Consider the following 9,546-nt stretch of genomic DNA (forward strand, 5'->3'; position numbering starts at 1 on the left):
CTTCTTGTGACTGTTTTCTGGAAGTGGGAAGAGTTACTGGAAATATGGAAAACTATCCACCAAACTCCTTCTGTTTATAGAATCACAGAATGGTTTGGGTTGGAAGGGACTTCAAAGGTCATCCAGTTTCAATCCCCCCTGCCATAGGCAGGGACACCTTCCACTAGACCTGGCTGCTCATGGCTTTGTCCAACATGGCCTTGAGCCCTTCCAGGGATGGGGCATCCAGAGTTTCTCTGGACAGCATGTTCCAGTGCCTCACCACCCTCTCAGTAATGCATTTTTTCTAAATACCCAATCTAAACCTACCCTTTTTAACTTTGAAGCCATTCGCCCTTGTCCTATCATTACATAACCATGAAGAAAAGGCTTTTCTTCCTTTCTTTGTTTTCTTTGGTGAAGTTGAAAGCTCTTTTAGTCACAGAAAAGCCACAGAACACCAAATGTAATGAGAGTTTCACTACTTTTTGCAATCTATTGATCTCTCTGTGTGTACATATGCTGTGGGTGTGCATGTGCACCAGAGCCCATGCTGATGGTGGCATCTTCACAACTGTGTGGAAGTTTCTCATCCCAGAGAATTTATAGCTGTGCAATTAATGATTGCAGTAATTTTGCTTTCTTGCTGCTGCAGGCTAACTACTGCTCTTTAATTCCAGATGCCCTTGGAGTCAGAGCTGGACATCAACATTTCCCATGAAGAGGGTTCACCTACAGCATTGCTCTGGTGCACAGGGGTGAGTTTTTATCCATCACTGAGCTGTTCCTTGGGTCCTGACTGGGGTACCCTGATCCATGCCTTGTGGACCTTGTTGATTCTCTATATTGTCAAGTGAAAACAGGAAAAACACCCATGTTTCACGTGGCACCATGCACTGAACAGTGACACATCCTCAGGCTTGGCAGTCAATGTTTGTGGTCAGCAGCAGTGTCTTCCTTGGTGCTCCATCTGACACAGGAAATCAGGATATCCCCAGGCTGGCTCGTGTTTCCCAGGGCAGGGTGAAATGGCTTTCTGCTTGCCAGGATCTCCTCTGAGTCAGTGCCTGCACAGGACAAGCTTCACATGACACTTGGAAAAGCAAATATATAAAGAGTGAAAGGACAACATGTGTTTGAAAAATGAGTTGTGGGGTGTCCAGGTGCAAGTGGGGAATTATATCAACCAGCTTTAGGTAGAACAGCCCAAAGGCTTTTCTTCAGAAATCTCTGAAGTTTCACAGATCAGGTTTTCCTTTTTCTCAGTCATTCTCCTCCTGGCTGTTGACGTCAGTGGGTTTGGCACTAGATCAACAGGGAAACAGAGGGACAGTTTTCCCCCTACACATGCAGAATTAGAGACTCATACCAAGATAGAGGAGCTAGATTTAGATGAGAAGGAATTTCTGGTTGAGGGTGTTCACGTAAAAAGTATTTTATAGTATTAGGCTTGTGTGAGCTCCTGGTGTAATTAAGGAGAATTGTCTAAGCCTTGGCAGGAACATATCCCTAGGACTTTGTTTTGATGAAAAAAACCATTGGAAACCTGCACTTAGCTTTTCTGCTAGCTGTAATTATCTGGCTGTATTGATCATGGTGCTAAGGTTATCTGATGGGTAGGGTGTGAGCAAAGATCAGCTTCAGTCCATAAATTAAAGCTGCAGACTGTCAGCTCTAATTTACACACACACAGCCTGAAAATTGTCCTCCTGCAATGGCAGAGCTCCCTGAATTGACACAGATAGGCAGCATATGGAGCCTGTGCAGCAGGAAAGGAGGCACCAGCACTTGGCATTGCTGCTCTGCTTTATGCAAATATCTGGGTTACAAAAGCAGGGAACAAGGGCAGAATAAATTGGGGGGGATCTGGTACTGGCAGACGTAAAACCCTTGGTGCATTAATGAAATTCACAGGCTTTGGAAAGCAGGACAGGCTCCTCAGCTCTGATTCCAGCCCTACAAGCAGGCAATACCTGGAAGGAAAGAGATGGTGGTGACTGTGGTTCACACATGAGGATTTGCACAGCAGGGGAATCTGTGCAGCCTGCACAGTAAAATATGGAATTTCATGTTCTCCAATGCCACAGCCAGAACCAGCAGTTTCAGGGAGCAAGGCTCTCATTAACATACCATTATTCCCTTTGGAGACAAGCCTGTCCTTTCTGCTGCTGTGCTGTTAGATGGGGTGGGGACAGGAGAAGAAGCAGGAGATGATGCCTCTCCTGGCCGTGTTTTGTACCCTGCACTGCTGTCCTGAATGCATAAAATACAGAGGATCCAACCTGTCCCCTTTGGGCAGCTGTTCCATCAGGGTGCTCTGCAAGGAAGGTGTACAAGTCAAATTAGATGTGAAAGATCCCCACAAAAGGCATTCACACCACCATGAAAAGTGACAGAACAGGCCTCAGACCCCACCCCACTGCTGTTATTTGACTTTCACCACGACTGCTATGCAGTTGCCTGTCCATTCACAAGCATTTGTTGTGGGCTTATTTGGGCATATCTTGGCATTTAAGAGGTGTCAATCTGCTAAAACTGAAGTGGCAATAGCTAATCACACTTTATTCTCTGCAGAACATAACAGGAAAGCATATGGCTCAACAGCATAACTTTCTTTCTCTGGGCTAACAGTATGGTCAGTTCTGCAAAAAATTAAAAAAACAAACTGACAGGGGGATACAGTCTCTGGTCCTTGCTGGAAGCTCCAGGGATCCTGTATCCAGAGATACCTCTAATGAAGGAGAAAACCCCCACCCTCCCTCACATCATTATTCATTCAAAAATTGGCAACACCAGGTTTTCTTCTCACCTCTGATATATTGAGAAAACACTTTGCTTTCAAAAGTGAATTATTTTTGCTGGGTCCTTGAAATTCAGCGCCACTCATTTTGGATTTGAAAACTCTCAGTAAAGGTTTAGAGATGGAAATTTCAATCCCTGGACCCTGTAGGCCATGCAGAGTGGGTGCTGTGTTGCATTCATTCAGAACACAGCCATCCCCACCTGTCCATCACAATCACAGGACTCCATGTGTGCATGTGCAGCACAGTAAGCAAGAGCTGCAGACAGTATTTACAAGATTTCCAGCATCCTTCCACAGCCAATTCTTTACAGCACGAATCTTTTCCATCATAATTTACATTTCATACCTGTTTTCCCAAATCTTCAAAGTCAGACGAGCAAATCCTTCTTTTAGCAAGGCTGTGATGAAAGGCACTGACTCACAGGAATAACCAGAGTGCAGGATTTGGCTTAACTTCTTGGCTTGACGCCGATTTAACATTTCATAGATCTTTTTTAGGTGTTTCCCATTGTCATGGCAACTCTAATCAAAACCCTTTCCATGAATAGCCCTGTCAATTGCAGTACAAGCTCCTGGCTGGCTACAACCTGCAGTTCTGCTTCAGTGTGGTTTCACAAGCTCCTCTTGCTTGACCTTTCATCTCCTGGCTTTCCCTAGATCCCTTATTGCTCAAGCCAGAAATATATCTTTTGTTTTGCAAGAAAGCTTTAAAAAAATCTTTATAAGTGATAAGTAACAGCCAGATCTTGCAGCTGACTCCAAGGAGGGAGTTGCCTCAGGAGGGATTACAGGCTATAATAAGCACCTCTCCTACACAGCAGAGCATGGGCCACAGTAAATCCCTGTGAGCACTGGCTCCGGCAGAGCCTTGAACTCTGCACCTGCCCAAAGCTGCCTCTGACACAGAGGAATGAGCTCATCTCTAGGGAGGGGATGGGCTTGGGAAAGGGGATCCCACCTGGGAGCCACCAATCCATCTGCAGGATTCCCTGGCAGTGCCATGGTGGAGGAAAGAGACACCACCTGTGTCCCCAAAGTGTCACATCACCCTCCTTGCCCGGCTCTGGAGCAGCAGGGTAGGGAATACAGACTGCTAGGTTTGGTTTTTTCTATCTGATTTTGTTCCTAAGGTGTTTGAACAGCCCCATGGGAAATTGCATCACTGTGGAAATCAATAGGAGTTTGCCCTTGGATTTCTATGGGGCCAGGATTTCACCAGATCCCTCTAAGGTATCATTCTTACCAGGAGCTGAAAGAGTTTATCAGAAATAATGCACATTTTGCACATGCATCTTGTCTGAAGTCAGTATCACCCTCAGGCATGGAAAATAAAGCAAAGACAGGTGTAGTCTCATGCTTTAAGGTCAGTCCATCCCTAACCCCAGGAACACAAAAGAGGTCTCTGGAGTTTCCACTCCTGTGTGGCAGCCACTGCTACAATTCATTCGTTTAAACACTTGCCAAAAAAAAAATTAAAAAAATAAAAAGGTAGGAAGGAAGGAGGAATAGAAATTACAGGGATAAAACCCCTTCTTTATATATACATATATATTATAGATATTCTATATATATAGTTTTGTCTTGTCTTGTACCTTCAACCCTGCTTTAAATAAAAGCTCACAGACTTGTCGGTTTCCATCAGGCAAAAATTATTATTCGGCTTCAGAAAGAACATCTTGCCAAGTGTTGCAGTTCAAAAATAAGGAAAACAGCTCTGCCAAAATGCAGCAAATGTGATTACACAAAGCCAAGAAGACCATAATTAGATCATTACCATGGAAACAACCTAATTACATGTGTAATGCAGCAAGGTCTGAGCTGCGCATCCCAATGTGTTTTGCTATTGTCTAGCAGGGCCACAGCACTGCCATTTGCCTCGTGTTATTAAGCCACCTTGATCATTTTGGATCGGGTTTTCTTGGAATAAGTCCCCCTCCCCACTCTGCAAAGAATTAAACTGTGCATGAAATTATTTGAGTGAGACTGCCTGAGGCTCGCACAGGATCCTGCCTGTGCCACCCCGGGCATGGGCAGCCACCACTGGAGACAAACTCCCTTCCACCAAGATCTGGAGCTCCCCAGGTAACAGCCACGTGCAGGAGTTGGCATTTAATCATAAGTGCAGCCCTGGACAAGGAAGCTGAGCTTCCCAGGGACTTGCTGAGGGTTGCTGCCTTCCTCTGCCTTGTATTAATTTCTCCATTGCTTCAGTAATTCACTGCTGGGACAGCGCCCTGTGGAGATGGCATGGACTGGCCAGGCAAAGATCCCCACCAGGTCTCTGTGTACTGATCCACATGTTGCTTTCTTGCATAACTGGACCATTTTGTGGAAATGGGGGTTAAGCAGAGCTGGGTTGTGATATTGTCTCACCAAACAGTGTCATGGATCATCTCCAGGCAGACAAAACGAGGCAAGGTCAAAGAACATGTTTGTCAGCTTGGAGGATCAAAGCAGAATTGTGAATAAACTGTGTCTAAACCAAAACAGTTTCAGAGAGGAAAGCCAGGCCTGTACATACATGGCTTCATGCCTTGCAGCATAAAATTAGATACACAGGGAGAGACTGGAGAGTCATCAGTGAACCTCTGCTAATATGTCCATAAGCCCAGAGCCCAGTGCTGCTGAATCGTGTGGTTGTAGTAAATGTGACCTGCAGGGTGGATACACAAAATGATGGCAAGCCCAGCCACCCCCTCTCTGCACACTGGATTCCTGTGCCTGTTCTCAGTCAGACTGGCCTCACTCAGCAGGAAGGGAACAGGATGGCTCATTAGCTGAGGGGTAGAGTAACAAGGCAAAAGCCAATGGGACTGTCTGGCAAAGCTACTGCTTCTGCTAATTAATGAGGAGAGGTGGTTGCTGGGCCAGTGCAGATGTTGCTGCAAATGATGCCATTGCTATCCCTGCCAGTGAGCTCTCGCTGCAGCTCGCACATCTCCAGGTGTTCTTGCCACAACAATAGTCCCTGCTGTTCATTTTGTCTCCTTACAGGGAAAATAAAATCCTTCCTTTTGGTGGGGAGAAATGCTCATTTTGAAGAGTTTATCAAGCCCAGACTACACTCCTTTAATTTCTGTCCCATTTTCCTTCCTCAAACTCTCTTCATTTTCTATTCAAATTGCTTTCCAGACCACAGAAAAAGGCTGGAGAGAAACACCCTGAGCGATGCCAATTTCCTGCTCGGTTTCCCAGCCAGGAACACCAGGAGGATGTCTTGAGGGAGCTGCTGACACCTCTTCCCACCCCAGCTCTCTCCTGTCCCCCATGGGGTCATTGGCAATGTGACCGGGCTGGTACTGGCTCTGGCTCTGAACAGGCTGTTTCTCCCCCACACATTTATTATACAAACCCCTGCAAGTTCACTGGGTAAAACCTGACGTTCAACTTTTGCACAAAGTCAGCAGAATGAAAGGAAAAGAAGGAGAAGCCCAACCCCCACGGCGTTCTCCAGCTTTGCTCCGTATGCAAAACCTGTCTGTGCAGTTCTGCTGAGCGCTGGTGCCCTACTTTCATCCCTCACATAGCTCAACTAAAAATACACTGAGATTTCCAGCAAGGTCCCTGCTGTGCAGTGTCTGAGTGAGCAGGCATTGCTGCAGCCCCAGCCCCAGCCATGCCTGCACCATGCCGTGCTCCCAGCACAATTTATACCAACCCTGGGCATCACACAGGATGAGAAAAAAACACCAAACTGGAGAAAATTAGTACCCCTTCTCTCCCCAGCTCCAAAAAAATGTCCTGACGTGGTGTTGCAAGGGCAAAATTGAAGGAGGAGGTGAGATAACTTAAGATCTCCTCGCCACCATTGCTGCTATTCGTGGTGTTTGTAACAGAGTGGTACCAACAAAACCCTGCTGGTACCGAGGGTGGGTTAGAGCAGCAACATCTGGAGCTCTGAAACAGTCATGAAAATAAAACCATGGCCAAAACTATTCATACTTGCTTTATGTGCTTAAACTGAAAAGAGACTATCAGGTTATTTTTTGTCTGATTAGTGCAGTCCTGAGGAAGCGGAATAAATAAAAGTTTGTCGAAACCAATTTTAAAAACAAGGGGATCTAATGGTGATTATTTGTGTTGAAGATAGGGTCAATACACTTTTCTGCCCTGAAAAAAGTGACTGAATTTTAGCAGCTGGTTTCTCAATTTATCCTGAACAATGAGGTTTTTTGACAAGACTGTGGCTGTCTTAGAGGGCTTCAGCTTGAAATTCACTTTGGCTGTCTAATGCCTCATTTTCTGCTACATAAGGAGGAAAATGGAAATTATTTCATGACACATATGGATTATTTGCAAATAAGGATGTACATACATGAGCCTAATTCATTTGAGGAATGGCCATTACTGCTGTGACAAGTCAGCTGTTTCCACATGCAGAGCATTAACCTCACAGGTTCTTTGCATGGGGACGTTCCCTGGTTATGACCATCATCTGCAATAACTGGGATGTGACCCCAAATGTCCCAGCTGTGGGAATGTTAACCTGATAATCCCATGAAATGTGGCATTTGATGCCTGCTGGGGGCACAAATCTCACATGGAGCCAATGCCCACAGCAGGACAGGGGACAAAGGAGCTTCCCTGCCCACAGAGAGGTGCCCAGGTCCTTGTTCAGGAAGAGGAATCAGGCTCTGAAGGAAAGCCTGATGCAGAGTGCACTTCCCAGGGCAGCCCCCTCTGTTGCAGAAAACACCTATGATGCAATTCCTTGGCAGACTAAATTTTAAGTAAAATACTTGTAAAAGTCATGAAGGCACACACATTTAATTTAGACTTCAGGATGCTGTTGCTTTTTTTTTATTAAATATTAATTCCCTTTAAAAGAGTACTTTTGAGCTGTTTTGAGAACGCAACTGGTAATCTAATGTCATCTAATTAATTAAGAATTTCATACTCATATGTATTAACAGTCTGCTGTTATTGCTGAGGACATTTCACTGGTATTTAAATACATTGAAGCAAACATGAATTGCATTTAAATGGCAATGACCCATCCAGCTTCCTGGAAAGGCATGGCTGGGAGATAAAGTCTGACTTTGCCTCCTGGACCTCAATGTCCTGCCAGTACACTCAGCTTGGATTTCACCCCACAAATCAAGAAATGGCAAGGAAACAACAGAGTTTCTCCCAAAGCACAGCGTAGACAGGGTATTTTGTGAGCCCACTGGTGACAAACACAATCTGACCACTGACACCCTCATTAACAGCACCACCTCTCTTTTCTGCTATGCTGTCCTTTCCCACCTGCCTGGTTGATTCTTTTGACATGCACTTTATTGGAGATGTTAGACAGGAGCCCTGGAACATCCAGAGTCACAGATCTGGCAGGAGGTGAAGATTTGAGCCTCTTTGTCCCCTGAGTCCAGCTCCCATCAAGCTGAGATGGGAACCTTTGGTGCATCCCTGTCTTCTTATGTCCCCGAGGATGTGTTAGACAGCTGGAGAGAGAAAGGGTGCAGAAAGGAGGAGATGGGCTGTGGGGGTTTAACCACAAGAGATGCATCAGTGGGATGTGCTCTCCTTTAAGAACTATCTCAGCTGTTTCCATTTCCAGGATGAGTTCCCAGCACTTATGTATTACTCTTACACTTGTCTAATACAGCTCACATCGATTTTTTCCCCTTACTCTCTGCTGACTGCACAGTCTGAAACACCAAAGACCTTAAAGTCAAGGTCAAGTTTTTATTCCCTGAGTAAACAAGCTGTGGAGAAGGGGAAAGAGGGAGCAAGCACTTACACAAAAAGATAGAAAGCTATTGAACAAATATATTCCTTCTAAAAACCTCTCCTAGGAAGAAGGCGTACAAAAGATTAATTCTTCCAGTCTGCAAATTCTGCAGGAAATAAAATCCTTACTCCTGAGAAATGAATGTTAAGAGCAGGCCAGTGTGCACGTGATCAAAACAAAGCCATTCTCTAATGCCTGAAGTCAAACATGACGTTCAACACTGTAGTCAAGGTACAATGAAGAATTCAAAATTGTTTCCATCTTGCTAGCCAAGAGGCTTTTCTTTTGCCCATGCAATGAATACTTTTTTTATTCCTCATCATTGTATCTAAGCATTGATCCCATTACATCAAACTCCCAGTGTTATTTTTGAGCAATTAATGACACCATCCATTATGTTTGCCCATTTGTAATTAGGAGCAAAGTTAGACAGAAAATGTCTGGCTGCTTATCTGTGATTCATGGACTCCCTCGAGCCTACTAATTTGGCTGGAAACTTGGTTAGAAATAATTTTGGCCAAAGATTTTTGGATGATTCTTGCTGGTCTTGAGCTGAAATACAACGAGTTCAAGCATTTTGGGGCTTCTGCTTTGGGTTTCTGCCAGACCGAGAAAGGGGTCAATATGAAAATAACAAAGCAGCAAGGTGGAGGTGCAGGAGCTGCCTCACTGGGACAGACCTGGGCCCCATTCAGACCCAATGCTGGCACCAAGAGCATCCCATGCACAAGTAGGGCTGGACACAACCCTTTCCATCCTCAGCCCTGTCTCTCAAAGGTTGATTCAAAGTCTGATGCTTAATGCTCTTTCTGATTTTCATTATGCTTTATCTGATATTTTTCATGAAAACGAGTTAATATATATCTGGTAATAATTGCAAGCTGGTCTTCCAGCTCTGTTTGCAAACAGAGGGTCCCAGCTGGAGCTGACAGCGCAGGTTTGGGACAAAACAAATTATCTTATGCAATTTAGTTTAGCTGTTTTCAATGCTAATATAATTAAATGAGACAAATTCTACAAGGAGAGGTAATAC

General features: G+C 44.9%; 1 long non-coding RNA gene across 1 annotated transcript; it reads right to left on the reverse strand.

Annotated features, from left to right (window-relative positions):
• Positions 1–604: 604 nt before the first annotated feature.
• LOC143694857 (uncharacterized) lies at positions 605–3,260 on the reverse strand. Its single transcript, XR_013183585.1, has 3 exons — positions 3,129–3,260; positions 2,110–2,296; positions 605–1,952 (listed from the first exon to the last, which is right to left on the reverse strand). It is a non-coding gene; the product is annotated as an uncharacterized LOC143694857 (long non-coding RNA).
• Positions 3,261–9,546: the final 6,286 nt, after the last annotated feature.

Source organism: Agelaius phoeniceus, chromosome 10 (genome assembly GCF_051311805.1).
Source record: "Agelaius phoeniceus isolate bAgePho1 chromosome 10, bAgePho1.hap1, whole genome shotgun sequence".
NCBI lineage: Eukaryota > Metazoa > Chordata > Aves > Passeriformes > Icteridae > Agelaius > Agelaius phoeniceus.